Source organism: Argiope bruennichi, chromosome X1, assembly GCF_947563725.1.
Source record: "Argiope bruennichi chromosome X1, qqArgBrue1.1, whole genome shotgun sequence".
In the NCBI taxonomy this organism is placed as follows: Eukaryota; Metazoa; Arthropoda; class Arachnida; order Araneae; family Araneidae; genus Argiope; species Argiope bruennichi.
This window is the reverse complement of record NC_079162.1, coordinates 66,614,811-66,631,804: the sequence shown is the minus strand read 5'-3', so window position 1 is coordinate 66,631,804 and position 16,994 is coordinate 66,614,811. Positions and strand designations below refer to the sequence as shown.

General features: G+C 26.1%; 1 protein-coding gene across 2 annotated transcripts in view; it reads left to right on the top strand.

The window, feature by feature from the left end:
* Positions 1–6,595: 6,595 nt before the first annotated feature.
* Positions 6,596–16,994, top strand: part of LOC129958227 (ankyrin repeat domain-containing protein 50-like) — a 101,400-nt gene continuing 91,001 nt past the window's right edge. For both annotated transcript variants that reach the window (XM_056070515.1, XM_056070514.1), the window contains exon 1: positions 6,596–6,821. The gene's annotated coding sequence lies outside the window, so the exon portion shown is untranslated. The remainder of the gene's footprint in view (positions 6,822–16,994) is intronic.

Below are 16,994 nucleotides of genomic sequence, written 5' to 3'. Positions count from 1 at the left end.
AAAATACAAATTTTATGATTTATATAATATCAGAGTAAGAATAACTTTGCATTGAGTCCAATTGACCAGGCTTCTATCTGTTTCTTCACGTTTACTTTGTTATTATCTTAAATAAAGATGAATGTGTGTGTTTGAGCTCTATAGGTCAGACCGTTTGACCTAGAGCAGCCAAATTTGGTATAAATGATGTATTTTGGAGAGTGGGAATGCGCATATTGGAGAGATTTTTTTTTGAAATTTTAATTAAATATCAAATAAATTTTGACGTTTTCCTGCGATAACTTTCAAAAATATTACAGTGTAAAAATAATTTTTACATCATCCTAAAAAATTTTTTTAAAAAAATATCTTTTCTATGATATTTATTATTTCGCCCTGTAATTCATTTTTCAATTTTTAAAAAATACTTTAAATATAATTCCCAGTAATATATTTCATACAAAATAAAAATAAAATTGAACCTACACGAACACGTTATGCTTGAATGAAAAAATTAGCTTTTATCATCGTGTTGCCACCACGCCGACAAAAGCTCAAATTAAAAGATTAAGAAGATAATTTGTTTATGTAGTTTGTCTATTTAGTAATTTTTTTATTATGTTTTTTTTTTTTTTTTTTTTTTTTTTTTTTTTTATAATTTATGTAATTTGAGTCAATAAATGTTCCAATGCATTACAGAATTGCAATTTTTTTTACACAGAATCTCGACCTTATAAGTCATATCTAATAAAATATTCTTGAAGCTCTAATAAAAAAAAATTAACTCTTTTGTGACAAAGACTGATTTGAGGTATGAAAATCTGAATATCACTGTTTTATAAAAACGCTTGATTTTAGACCATTCTATTAACCGTCATGTAAAAGACACCAATCAAAGTTCGGAGTTTGCCCAAGTCTGATTGTCCTAAAATAATATTCCTCATAACTTATTCAGACTTAGTCTGAGAAGATTGAAAATTTTGTTTTTATTTAAAAGTTTGAGTGTTAACAATATTTTGCTGAATAAGTTTTATATGACTGATGGACTGTATAAAATTTAACCTTCATAATTTTTTCAGAAATATATTTATTGACGGAAACAAAATAAATTATTATTATTAATTACGTTTATTTAAATCTTTCTGAAAGTAAATTTAGAAATTGAATTGCATGATGATTAAAAAAAATTTATGACTCATCGTACAGAAATCGTACACTATTTAGGAACAGCATACATTAAAAAAATATATTCTATATTATACATAAGATTTCAGTACTGAACGATTTTATTTTCCTTCACTCATAATTTTAAAAAAAAAAAAAAACATATTTGGTTTCAGAAAAAAGAAGTGTTAGTTGAAGTTTGATCACTTTCGTTTCAAATTCAATTTCAAATTTAGGACAGATAATAAAAAAAGTAGGGAAATGCATAGAAAAATGAACAGAGCTATGTAAGGCTTTTAAAATAGTATGAGTTATATAACTATCAAAATTATACTGAAGAAGCTATTAATACCAAGCTACATAAAATATTTTAATTGACAATTTTAGCGACCATGAATCCCAGCGAAACATCTAGTCGCCAAAGGCGATTAGTAATACTTATGAACACTGAGCGTCTGCTCAAATAATTTTGCTTGTGAACATTTACGTTGCGTAGTCATTTAGACATAATAAATAAATAACATATGCATTTTTACAAAGTTATTAAAGCAAAGAAAACCTAAAATATAAATCATTAAGATAAAAATGTGTTGAAATATGAATTAAATTGTATAAATTAAAAGATGGCATCTCAAGAAAGCTCTTTACAAACTTTGAGAGTGTGTCAGGAATATAGAAGCAAATAATTTTTGCAATAGAACATAGGGTTGGAAATTCAAAGGGTAATCATTGAAGGGGGCCTTTTATTAGTGAATTGGGGAAAAGAAAAGGATGCACCAGACTATGTATAGGTTAATTGGATGCACATTTACTATAGTAGAAGGAACGAAGTTGTATGAATAAGAATATACGAAGCATACGCAGCTTCAGTTGGCAAGCCTTTTGAATACTTATATTAGGTATTTTAAAATTTTACTGTTGATTACTAATGTATAACGTTAATCATGCAGATCTGTTTTTGTGCTATGGTGAATTTGAATTTCATTAAATCTGCATATAATTCCATTTGTTCAGCTTTCCATTGAATCGTATATGCTTTTTTAAAAAGTAAAATAACTAAGAAAATACCACACTGCAACAATCACCTGCTGCATTTGCGATCCTATGTTCTATAACAAAAATGGCATGTTTCTGCAGCCGCTTGGTTCTATCTTTAAAGTTTGCAAAACATTTTTTGAAATAGCCTTTGTTCATTGTTAGGATTAACATTATATGACCTTTTGCTTCTTTTTTCTAGCATGAGCTTTGTTGCTATAAATTGGCACCAGAAAACATTCCTGAAAATGATTTTGGAAAGTGATCAATGAAATTATAACGATGATCTGTACCGCTTATGTTTCTTTGACAATTATAAATAGATACAATTAAAATTTAAAAATATTAATAGCCCTTAAATGCCATGAATTTATAACTAAATTTATACAGTATTAATAAATTAAATATAATAGATTATAATTATTAAAACAATACAATAGTTTAAGTACATTTACGCTTTCATACTCAATGATGCCTCATTAACTCATAAACAAAGTGAGGTAAATGAGACTTTTCTAAGGTTGAATGCTACTTCAGCTCCTCGTTTTGAAGCTATACAAAAATTATTGTGATCTAACCACATAAATGGAAAACCGTGCTCCAGTAGCAAAGTAACACTTCTAAAGAATTAAAATACATTTAATCCAGACAAAAAATACATCGTATATTTTATTAAACTAAGATTCTTGCATTTAATATCAAATATTAAATAATATTTAACAACTTCTCTATAATTGAATAATTGATTTTAATAAAAAAATTAAATAAATAGCATCAATGAAGACAGAAATGTTTTCTTTTGAAGCATATTAAAGAAAACTGAAGTAAAAGAATAAACGCAAGAAAAAAATTTAAGAAAGACGGAAAGAAAATGTAAGATTTGCATTTTTCACAAATACAGCTTAGAAGGCAAAATCGTCTCCTTACCTTCAACATTCGACTTTTTCCATAAGTTCAAAGAAATGTTTGCCATAAACTTAAGCTGGAATGTTCTACTTCTGAAATAGTGATTTTGTTTATTTTCCTCCGTTACTGAGGTTTCACGAAACAGTTATCATTTTTCAAAGCCTAGTAGCGGTTACCAGATATGTTTGACTAATGATTTGACATATATCTTTATTTCAGACTTTCGTTATTCAGATATCGATTATTTGAGTTTGAGCTGAATGCTGTTCATCTTTATTTATTATTTCAAAACACAATAATCTAAGACTATTTAAATGGTCGCCGTATTACTGCTACGCTTTTCTCCGGGTTATCGATTTCAATTGCCACTGACTTTGGGGCTAAAAAATATTCTAATGTGCTTAAAAAGAAGAGGTAAAGGATCCCTTTTTGGAGCAATCGATTGTAAGTGATACCAATACTGAGCAACTATATTTTTTAAATTTCAGATTATCAATATTTTAAATAAGATGTATATTTGAAAATTATTCTTCAAATAAAAGAACTCTTTCATGTTTCCGTTTTATCTTTTTTGTTTTTAAAAATCTATTCAGGGACTTGAAGCTGAATAGAAGAGGGGATTTTAAAAGTATGGAAAAAGAACATAAATAAGACAAAGGTTTATATCTATCAATCAGAATAGTAAAATGTTTTTCTTTAAAAATAAAGATTTGCATGATTTTATTTGTTATGTTAAAATATCAACCTCATGCTACGTAATATGATACTGAGACAGGATATCGCAGTTCTCACTATATTTGTTTGCATATATTTCTGAAAGAAAAAAACATCTTGAAAGTTTACCAATTTGGGATTATAGAGGCAATAATTAATGCTTTCCAATTCAAATTATTATTTAAAAAAATTAGATATTGAAAAAAAACGGTATAAAAATATGTTATATTAGTTTCAATTGATTAAAATTATTCCTTCTTTATAAAAAATAATCATTTTTATTCAAATAATATATCTTTATCTTATCTATGTGACATTTTTGACATCCCTAATTTGAAATACAGACGAGATTTTTTTCATGTGTTCTGTGTTTTTTTAAAGAAAATTATACATAATACAATTGATTGCGTTAACATATTTAGATGTATTCTTTTCAGCGAACGAGCCAGAGTATTTAATTGAATTGATAAATTCTCGTTACATATTTTATAAAATTTTTAATAATGATTCTGAAACACTTGATAATTTTAATATATTCTTTGGCGTTTTTTAAGGCTAAGTGTTTAAAACTTTTAAGTTTTTAAAGTATTTTTAATATTTTTAAGACTGAACGTTTTGATTTTTTTATGCGTTTTTAATGTTTTTTAATGGTTAGAGTTTACTACTTTTGAATTTTTGAGGTATGCAACTGCGTTTTGGATGAACTTTTTAAAAAAATGCTTTGTTATATATAAAGCGTTAGAGCATTATATTTAAAGCTAAAATAGTTATGTTTTTTGAATTTTTGCAAAAAAAAAGATTGAAAAAACATCGATGAAACCAAAGCATACCAGTTAAATGACAAATGTTTTTTTTTTTTTTTTTAATGCGGAAAAAAAGTGCTGTTTTTTTTGGGGGGGGGTGTTTTTTTTAGTTGAAAATAGATATAAAGAAAAATTATTCATTTAAATGTTTATTAAATGATTTGCTTAACATTTTGAAGATAGCTTCAAAAATATATTATCTAGTTCCTGAACTAAAAATAAGCTGTATTCCTATCTGTTCATTAAATATTAAAGTTCGACTAATAAATAACAAGAAATTTTCAATTTTTTTCGCATTGTGAAGCATTAGAACAACTATAGAATATTTATAAATGAATAGATTTCCGATTCTTTAGTTCAGGAATGGCAGAACATACTGAAAAATTATTACGCCAAATTTGAACAAAAAATATGCATTAGATATTAATTTATGAAATTTTTCTGAAGAAAATTTCCTAAAGATCAGAATTAGAGAAAATAGCATCTAAACATGTGAAATAACATTAGTATATAAATGCAAATATAAAAATGCAGTGTAACTTTCTAAAAAATGTAATTAGAAACATATTCAAATGCTTTTTTAAGCAAACTGATCCAACGTTAAGAATATTAAATTTTAAAAAAATTGTATTTTCGCAAAAAAAAAAAAAAAAAAAAAAAAAAACGATTTTTTTTTTAACATAATCACCTGCTTTAATATGCTTTATTAAGATTGATTATTAAGTTGACTTTTAAGATCATAATACATTCTTCGAGGTTTTTAACATTCACAGCTTGTAATTTTTATTCTGTATTTGTTTCGTGTTCCTCTTGTGTCATGAACTTTGTAACTGAATTTTTTGTCTTGTTTTATTTAATTAAAATTGTTGATTATTAAAAGCAGATTGCTCTACTGAGAAACTTAAAGAAACAAAACTTAAGACTAAAGCTTAAACAAATATTTGCAGGAAAAAATAGAATATGAAACAAGTAACTGATATTCTATTTTTTCCTGCCCTCATTAAATGTGAATTCTACATTTTTATATTTTAATACCCACTCACATATCATTTAATAAGTATAATTTATTTATTAAATTTTTTTGTCAAACTGTGTTTGTCTTAATTGATTGTGACATAGAGAAATGATCGTTGAATTGTATATTGTCTTTTCAAAAAAGTTTCAACGAAAGCTTTTCGTTGAATCACTCAATACCAATAATTTGAAGTAAGGAGATTTGGCGAAACTGCTGAGGATTTAATGGCTTTGCATATTCAAAAAACTTCCATATTCACACTAAGAACTAAATGATAATAGAAATGGAATGTTTTTAAATAATTATACTGACCTAGATTTTTTAAATATACATGAGATCGTTTCAGCTTTAGATCGTGATTTTAAATGAAAATCATACATAATATATTTTTCATTATTAATTGGAAACTATATTATGTATAATTGACGAGAAAAAAACATATAAATCGAAATTATATAATTTTATGTCTTAATCTTTTTCAATTTTCTTACGATTATACGTTTTAACTCTGCTTTTTTTAAAATTAATGGGTTAAGTTTTAATAAATATATGTATGGTAATTTTTTCCTCCGCTTAATGACATTGATGGATTGCATTAAGTACTAGAAATTACTTTGATTCGAATACGTAAAGCTCATGTATTCTGTATTAACTTCGCTATCGGATTTCATCACTAAATCTTTCTTTCACTGATGTGTCTAAAATTACGCCTTCTTGGATTTAAGATTCGATCTCGCTTTTTTTCTTATCACACTGCAAAAAATTTCTTCCTACCCCAGTTTTGTTACAAATTAAGAAAAATGAATATAAAAAAATATATTTAATCGCAGAAATCAAGGAACATTGCTAGGAGGAAGGCGAGAAAGCGAAGAAAATGTTTTGGCGTAAAATATCGCGATTGGCGTTTATCTTGGCGACATTTCAGAGAGCGAACACATTTCTTTTCTAGCCATTCGGCATCAGTATAACCCAACTTGCCTCTAGCGACAGTTCTGTAGTTCTGACAAAGCATTGATTTGCCGTGAAATGTGTTGTTATTGTTGAGAGCAGTTAGTAGGAATCTAGAATTAAAGTTAATATAGTTTAGCGAACAGTGAAATGAAATTATAGAATGGTAGTGTGAAGTTTCCACACTGATTTTTTAAAAAAGTATCTGAATATTTTGATCGATCCATGAATAGAGAAAAAGAGACGGAAAAAGTTTGGTAAGTACATTTGATCGTTTCAGTGTGTGACATAAAGACAGTTGTTTTGAGTCGTGCATTCTAGAGTTGTACGAAGGATACATTCGGATAGCGTGTAACGGTCCAACTCCTCCCCCCTTCCACTCGTCTTCTCATCTCTGAAGATTTTCAGTCGTATGGAATATGAAGTATAAATATTCCGCAGTGAATGTTTTTTAAATTTCTTCATTTAAAAGAATTTTACAAATATTTTTTTCTGAATTAATTAGAAGTAGTAATATAGAAAAGATGGATAAGCGTGAATCAAAAATCGTTTGGAATGCGAATTTTAATCGTTTACAAATAAAATTATCTAAATATCAACATAACAAATATTATCTTTGTTCACTGAATAGTACAATTATGAAATTGATTGACTTAAAATAACACTTCAGTCGTGCTGTATTTTATAAAATTTTCCCATTTCTATTATTTTATATCATTTTATTTACAATTTTATCATGATATATTACAAAAAGACTTCTTTTATGTTTTGTTTACTCCAATCGAAAACGGAGCCAATTGAGTGCTATCTCATTATTGAAATATCGTGGCAGTTATATGGGAAAAATAATAGATAAATTTCGAATTCATATTTTTCATTTATTTACTTGTTTGTTTTTGGGATATTTCACGAAAGATTACGTTAATAAACAAAACGGAAAGAAATTACTTCAGGATTATAAAGCCGTGTTGTGATTTTATTTTTGAAGTTTATTTTTTCTGCATCGTTAGGTACCTGGACTACGGATAATTTACTCACCTTCACTGAATGGTTATAGCCAGTTATTGATTTGTTTGCAATGATTCGTCTTTCTCTGATTTGGTGTGAAAGAGCTTTTTACAGACATATAATTTTATATAAACAGATGAAGTAAAAATTTGTGTGTGCTTGCATTAAAATATGTTAATTTGAATTTAGGCATGACATTTTATTGTGCTTTTCATTAATTTTTTTTATTTAATTCTTTTATAAATAATTGTTAAAAGATTATTTTTGAAGTTTGTTGAGTAAAATTGAACATGTATGAAAACAGTGGTCTTTGAATTAAGACCCCAATTTAAATAAAAGTGAAATAAATACAAATTTTAAATTCAAAATATTCATTTGAATAGATTATATTTCTGAATAAAATGTTTGTTATATTGTATAGAGAAAACTCAGAACTTTAGCTCAGTATGTTCTGATGTCAGAAGTAAAAATGTTATAATGTCTTTAGAAAACACTAGAATCTTTTGCTCAGTTAATAATATCAGTGATATTAGAGGTTTATTCTATTTGTATTTAAAAAAAAATATTTTTCTGATTTTTCTCTACTTCAAAACCTTATCATACTATTACACATGACCTAATTTGCTTTCTTTTCTTTCCATATTCACTAAAAAAATAGAAGGGGGGATATTGCTGTAACCATGAACTTAAAATTTAATTTTCACATTCTCTCATTCACGTTAGACTTAGTTTTGCATCAGTTCATTTCTAGTATCACACAATCGGCATTTATTACACTTCTTGGGTTAAACATGACTTTAAATAACTTAACTGACCATAACTTAGGTATTGATACAGTCTGCATTTTTTGTACTGATGTATTTATTGTTCATCATTTTATTTAAAATTTTTCTTATTATTATTAACAAAATAAAGTTGCTACATAAGATAAGATATGTAAGGAAAGTTTCAGTTACACAGGTTCTTGTAAATCATTTATTAGTTTGAACCAAATGGTTGATTGCACATTTTAAAGTTTCAAACTAAAAATTATGGGGTAAAAAATATCAATTACTTTTTCTCCTTATCAAAAAGATTCAGATTTGGACTTTTAATGCAACAAAATAAATGTTCTGTCAGATGTTTAGTGCAAGCATATATATATCAAATGAGAGTTATTTTGGAGGTATAATGCCTATTAATTTAAAATCTGTATTTTAAATTTCTAATGTTGTTAGATATTCCTATTATAAGTTACTTAACATTTTTTAAAACTTTTTTAATTTTTATAAATGTTTTATTGTGTGTTTGTATGAGTGAGTTAATGGCTCAGTTCCATTAATTTCCAGTATCTGGTTTTGAGATCAATTAGGGTCAAAACTGAGAATTGCAACCTTCACCAGAAAGGAGTAGTTAGGAGTATTTCATTTTATTTCATTACCAGATTTATTTAAATGAGTCAGTTTCATTTTTTTCTGTTCTATATGTAGCTTGGGTTTCTCCTGGCAACATTCTATTTTCACATAAAAAAAGGTTTTATGGGCTCTTCATATCTTAAAAAAGTTTCAGCTGCATATCTAAGTAACATAAATTTCTGTTTGTGATTTGACTTTCACTTTGGAATGTTTAAAATAACAATTACCAAAAGAAACAAGAATTGAAATCATGTAAATTATAATGAATTTATATAAATTACACTATTAAATATCAAAATATTTCCTTGTAATGATCAGATTTTATAATGTATATGTGAAATAGGTACTTTAAGCATTTTGAACATTATGTGAAGGAAGGATGCTCCTTACGTGATTAGGGAAGAATGTATGCAAGTTCAGTAAAGTGATTGTCGTGAAATGGAAAATTCTTTGTTATGGAAAAAATACAGCATCTACTTAGATATTTTGAGAGTTTTATCTGTGAATTTATTTAGAATTGGCATTTAGATATAAATCAAATATTTGATCATGAAACATTTTTAAATTAATGCAAAATAGTATGAACTGTAATAATTTTTTTTCTGGTGTATCTGAGTTTGAGATTAATTTGTGTAATCTACTGCAATCTATGTATGGAAAGAGAGAAACTGTCTAAAATATATTTTAATAATTGTAATTCTTCTTATGATATATATGGTAAAAAGTAAGATTATTAAAAACTAATGATGGTAATAGTTGCTGATGATTTTTTTCAGCAACTAATAAAAAAAATAACTGAATGCATTCTTTGGCTAAAAGAATGTTTTATATCATAAAAATTTACAAACTCATTAATTTTTTTCCCCCCATTGACATCTTTACCTTGTTGGAAAATTCACGAGTTAAAATTACTTTTTTAATGCTGTTTCTTGCATTTATGCCAGAATTTATACAACATCTCACTCAAGAACCAGTTATATATACTTATACTATAAATATTTTGCTCTATTTTTTTTAATAAAAATTACTATGTTTGTAGCTGTCTGTGCTGCAGATAATTACTTACAGTTCCTTAAACTTCTTTGCAATTTGTTAAAATGATTAACCTTTTTTTAAATTAATTTTTAAAATTAGGTCAGTGATGTTTCTTTTAGGCAAATAGCTCATAATTAGAAGGCAAGATGCCAAGATTGTTCTTTCTAGTTAGCAAAGATATCGTGTAACAATTTATTCCATGTAGAACTAAGAAATCTATTCAAGTGTGGAAATTGTGGATACTAAGCCACCTATAGAATGTTTCACAAATGCCCTGAACCACTGAAAAATATAATTAGTTATTGGGATTAAAGAAAGATGGTATGCTTCTCTAAAATGAACTAACACTAATAAGTTGGAGATAGGAATAAATTTAAGTGAACAGTTTTTTAAAAGACATACTTTTATTAGTATATTAAAAAGTATAATTTTTTTATAATACTTATTTTCTATTTTTAATCTTAAATTTATGATTCTTTATTATAAATGCTATGGAATATTGGAATGAAATTTCTCTCAAGTTCCACATTGTAAAATAAAATTTTATTTAAATTGATGGATAATTAATTCAGAGAATATTAAAATAGTGTATCATCACCAAGAACATCCAAATGTATAGTAATTCAAAATATTAGCTCATCAGGAAATGGATAAGAAATTTATTAAATAATTCAACTTTACAACTATAAAAATACTCAAGTTATATAAAAGTATTTAAAAATGTCCTCAAAGTCAATTTTGTTTAATTTGCAATTTTAAATTACTGTTCATTTTTACTTAAGTTTTATCATTTTTGCAAAAAGCTGGTTAGTCACTTAAAATAAACTTGTTCTGCAAAATCTTACAAAATTCCTAAGATAAATGATTAATAACACTTAGAATTCTTATTTCTTATAAATCTGTTCTTATAATTCTTATCTGTTTGTTTGAGATCTGTTTTGTTTTTAAATTCTACAGCTCATTAAATTTTTAAAATGTATTAAATTAAAATAATAATTAACTGTTGAGATATATGATAATCACAAATATAATAAAACAGTTAATCTTCTCTTGCCTGTATTTCCTTTTACTTTGTTCACGTATTGCATTTAAAATGCCTTATTTAGATGCATTCTTATGCAGAACATAATTTTCTTAAACAAAGAATATGAAAAACAAAAGTGACCACAGGCCAAGTATTCATCTTGTCTCCCATAATTGTACTGATTATTAATTTGATTATTGCATTTTTTGAATGGCTAAAGCAGTTCTATTTTATAATTTTCTTACAAAATAGAACTGTAGTTTCTTATGAAGTTATATTCCTTAGTAAATGTTTGTAATAATATGGGTGGTTCTTTGAAGCTTGTGAAATATAGTTTCTCTTTCTCTCTCTCTCTCTCTCTCTTTCTTCTTTTTCAAGCTGTGGTAAAATTGCAAATTCTTTGATTGAAATAGCATAACTTAAAAATTAACTTAAATATTTTTTAAATTTTGATTTGAATATTTTTTCCCACATTTTTTTTTTTTTTTCTTTTATGCTTCTATCATCTTAAATTAAATTATTTTCGAAATATAATAATTTTCTTCCCTAGCAGGTAGTATCTTTTCAGTTTTTTTTTTTTTTTTAAAGATCCTTTGTAGTTTTGTTTTTAAAAATTTTTTAATATCAGTGTATGATTTGATTGCTAGATAAAATGCTGATTATTTTTATCGTGAAATTTATTATCAATTTATTATTTTTGGTAAGATAAGTTAATATGGACTTATCTCTCCTCTGGAGATAATTTTCTTATATAAACAATTCTTTTATAATAAAATAAATATGCGATAGTAAAAACTTCGTTTATGTCAATGTCATAAGAAGCTTTACATTTTGTTATTTCATGTGATTTTGTATTATACTAGTGCATACATTATTTTTATTCTATTTGCTTTCTCCTAAATAGTTTATTTTTCAAGTTAAATTTGTATAATTGAAAAATCATATTTTAAAGGATAAAATTATATTCTTAACATATTCTCGAATTTCGCTCACTTATTTGCAGTGTATTTTGGAATTTTTTTGTTGTTCATTCTAAAAAACGCAGCTGAAATATATAAAGCATATGAAAAATTGATTTTTTTTTGTTGCAAAATTTTTATGATAAATTAATTGCATTCGCATTTTAAGAAGTGTTTTTTTTTTTAAATTTAAATATATATAAATATAAAAACGGCTGAAAATGAGAGAAGGGTAGTAATAGTTACTTGATTTAAATATCTTCTGATCATTTACATATGCAAAGAATTAACTTTTATTTTTTTTTATTTTTGCCATTTCCTATTTTCATTCTTTTTTTATTATTATTATAATAAAGTACAGTCGTTGAAAATCGAATATTTTTGTTAAGCATTTTATTTCGTTATTTAAATTACATGTAACTTTTCAAAATTTGCAAGTTTTTAAGGTTTTTGTTAAATTGCATTTTGAATGCTGTAAAAAAGTCAAATAAAACATTTGATTTAATTTACAAGCTATTGAATATATATATTCATTTATGGAGGTTGATAATGGTTTTGTTTTAAAAGGTACACTATTGTGGAAAAGTATGATTTCGAAAATATAACATTCGATGGTTATTTCTAGTTACTCAGATTCATTAGGGCAGGTCTTACTTTTTCTTCCCGCAACATTTTTTCTGGGCCGAAATGCTATTTGAAATTTCAAAGTATTAACATTCAGATAAGAGTTGGCTATTCTACGACAAAAAGATCGATTTAATACACTTTTTTATATATAAATACAGGTGAAATATTTTAAATAAAAATGGCTTGATTGTTTATTCTTTGCAATTGTTATCCACGTCTTCACGACCTAGGTATATTTCTAGGTGGCCCCATTTGGGATAGCGAACTATAGTTTCCTTGGAGCTAAAAATTTTCAATTGTAAAGCATTTCCAGTAAACTATTTTAAGAATAGGAAGTAAAAAATACAAAGTCCTCTGTTTTCAAAAGATAAGCTTTAAAATTGTTCGAATAAATGACGAAAAAGACGAATCAATCATAGCATGATTCAGAGTAAAAACATTTCTTACTTTTTTTCGGAAGGAATATTGTGTTTCACCATTTTTGACGTGACTTTTTTCCTCTCTGATGTATTTCCCCAAACTTTCTTTCTCCTTCTCCCTTTTTTTCTTTTTCAATTTAACCATTTGTATTCTCGGTTTTTCAAAGTTCTCGGAGGGTACAAATTTATAAAAGTAATACTACTGATGTTTAATGATTTTTAGATGATTTGGTTTAGATTTTCTTGAAATGTCAACTAATGATGTGATTAATGACTAATGATAATGACTAATGATTGCGAGATGTTATTGTATTATAGTGGCAGTGAAACTTAGAAATCTCTTGTTAATTTGTGCCCTCTCCCTATTATTACTTCCTCTAACGTTTCAAATTTAACCATCAACTCATTTTTATTGTCTGTGTCGACTTTTCACTGCGATATTTTCAAATGTAATGAAAGTTTTTTTCTTTTTCTTTTGAGATCTTTTTGATTGAATTCTTCTTTCTGGGGGCAAAGGAAACGAATAAACGATGGAAAAATAAATAAAAGACATACTTGAAAGAAATTAGTTTTGGGTATCATTTATCTTCTATTTATAATTTTAACCAATTCATTCTACATGCCGTTACTGTCGCGATATTTATAGTTGAATTCAAAGCAAACGTTTATTTAAAGACAAGGACTTAGTAAGTTGTGTTTAAAACCGTTGGGATTTAAATTTAATCGGATTTTTAATTATTTACGAACATATTTATTTATGAACATATACATAATTAACACAGTTATTATTTCCCTTGTGATGTACGAAATTATTTCTAGTTGTTTATATTTGATTTATAAGATATTTTTGGTGTATCTTAGTTATTTTAATTATATTTGAATCGAAGTGTATCAAATTCAAAGAAGATATGGAATTTTCAGAACTTTAATATCCACTTTTAAAAGATTTTAATCGCAAATTTGCATTTTAATCTGTTTGTGGAGAAATACTAATATAATTTCCAATTGCAAACTGTAAAAGTTATTCGTATTGCCAATTTTGTGTGAAAATTAAGTAAATGTTTTTATCTTTAATATCATATAAATTTTATTTTAATCTCATCAATTTCTGAACCACACCACACAGTAGAAAACGCAAGTGCTATTTTATATTTTTTGATTGGTATCTGATAGTTGATGAGATTTTCATGTACTCCTTTCTTCCAAGATTTATACATCAGTTAATCCAACCATCTTATTTCCATACGTGGAAGTCATAAAATTATAAAATATGGAAATTTGTGCATGAATTCTCGACTGATTTCGGAAACATCGGAAGTCGATTTCTTATTATCATATTTGTTTCCCACTTAAGAACACAAATACTTCAAGTAGCGAAGTTTAAATTTATCGGTCTTTGTTTTATATTGAGAACCGCTGACTTTTGTTACTCTTGCCGATTCGATAAATGACTGTTTTAGTATAAGTATTCTGAGAACATATGTAAAATCCATATTTACGACCACCGCGATTATGCTGGATTAGTGTAGCATGCATTGTTGTTCGTTGTTTTAGTTATATTAATAGAGATGCTCGAACCAGAGTAATAGTAAATGCTTACCAAATGCAATGTCAGAATAGATCATAAGTTTTGTTATGTCATAAGGCTTTTTGATTCATAAGTTCAGATGAATCATCGCAATTTATAGCATTTAACTTGCAAATATGGTCTTATTTATACTAATAAAATGCGCACGCCAAAAGTGAAATAGTCGATAAAAATTAAGTAAACAAAAAAGAACGAATAGATAGATAGGATGAAGCTATCATTTTCTTTTTCAATGCTTTTCAGTCAATAATAATATTAAAAGAGAGTATTATCATTTTCGATTTTAGGGTATGAAAATGAAATCGGCCATTATAAGTATTTCTCCGAACCCATTAAATTTATATTGAAATAAAGAAAAGACTATTTGTTGTTTAAATACTTTTATTATTAAAAGAGTCAGTGTTTCTGATATTCACATATTTTATATTAAAAAAAAAATACTTTTGCTTAAAATACAAAATGATGTATTAAGAATTCAGTGAAGGTAAGTTTAAGAAGTTTTTTTTTCCTTCTTTCTGTTTGTATTGTATCCCTTCTTGTAGCCATCCGGTTAAATGCAAAACGAAGTTCAAAATTTAATTTAAATAAACATTTATTTTCAATTTTTAGAAAATTTATAGCTAAAAAAATTCCATCAAATTGTTTTTCTGGAATTTGCCTAAAATTCTAGTAATACTGTGGAGGCAAGTATACTCAGTTGTGAATAAAGTAAGACATTTTTAACCTTAATAACGATTATTATCGCTTCCAATTTAGTTTGAATGACCTCTAGTAAGTATATTTACAACTCTTAATTTCACAAATAAATCCTTTAACTATTACAACCGATGTTTTCTGGTTTTACACTTTGTCACATTACCCCCCCCCCCAGTGAGAGCACGACTAAAAAAAATAAAACACATTAAATCTGTTTTAGGTGAGTTATTTAACATTTAAAATATAGCTTAAACAGTAGTATTACCACCTTATGCCAAGAAACCTAATAATAAATCCAGTGAAAGTAATGATTCTACAGATAAAATTTTTATATGATTACCACTTTTAAACAATATGAAGACATATAGACGAGGTTATGTATTTGAAATACAGTTAAATATGATTTTTACTTTTTTTTTATTGCAATTTCATATATTCATATAGATTTTTCTTTTCGTACTGCGAATATATCCTTCAAGTGCTGGGTATTGACTTTTTTTTCTTGCGGCATATGATCTCTTTAGAGATAAAGTTTGTGTAAGCTGATGATTGTATTTTCTAACGTACCTGACGACGACTCGTTCCTTCATAACTTGATTATCACCATTCCTCATTTCAGGAAAATTGGTCGGAAATCGATGCGATTACAAAACATTTTATTGATTGGTGGGGAGGCACACCTTTCTACTGTGAATTTATCATATGTGGGAGAAAATGTGTGAACGGTTATGGACTCGATTATCGTGTTATATGTTGATGGAATTGGTTGGATTATAAATCCTGTTGAAGGAAAATGTTAAATATTTCTATTTATCAAAGTCAATTTGATTATCTTCTTTTTTTATCGTTTGGTTTATATTTTAATAAAATTCTATTTCCGCTTGTGTTTTTTGTTATGTTTGAGTTTTTGATACAATTAAAAATGAAATACAAACATTAATAACTTATTCCTTGAAAAAAGTATTTAATGGTGAATATACTTTATATTCATTTTTAATAAAAAACGAAATGTGTTGGTTTTCGTTAAAAGATCTTTAAGGATCACGTATAAATCAGAATGTGATTTATACTATATACAAAGACAGTATCTGAATATGTAATTAAATTTTAAAAGATAGTATCTGAATATGGAATTAAATTTGTAAACCTGTGACTTTTTAAAATATTAACCTGACTTGAAATTTCTTCCTGAATGTCAGATCAGATTCAATTATTTTGTTATTGAATGACCATTTATTTTTGAATTAAGTTTTTGCTATAAAATAAAGTTTCTTATTTATTCAAAATTTACTTCAAAAATTTTATGTTATTTTCAATATTAAATTTTTAGTGTCTTATGAAAGTACATTTTTCTTGTTTGGAATACATTACGTGGACACAGAAAGAAATGACGAAGGATGTACATACAGATGCACACATTTTCAATTTAATGGCCGTAGATTGAAAAAAAAAAATGATCATCATGAAGTGTGCTTGTTGAGAAAGAATAGAAGCAATATTAAAAGATTGTTATTAAATAATAGTAAAAATAATAATAAAATTTTATCACTGGAATTGTATTTTAGTATTCATTTTATGATAAAAATAAGTATTCCATTTTCAAAAAAGTTGAGAAAAGGTTTTCTTTGATATTTGTTATTATAAATAGAAAGCTTAATGAAGATATTGCATTTCGGTAAA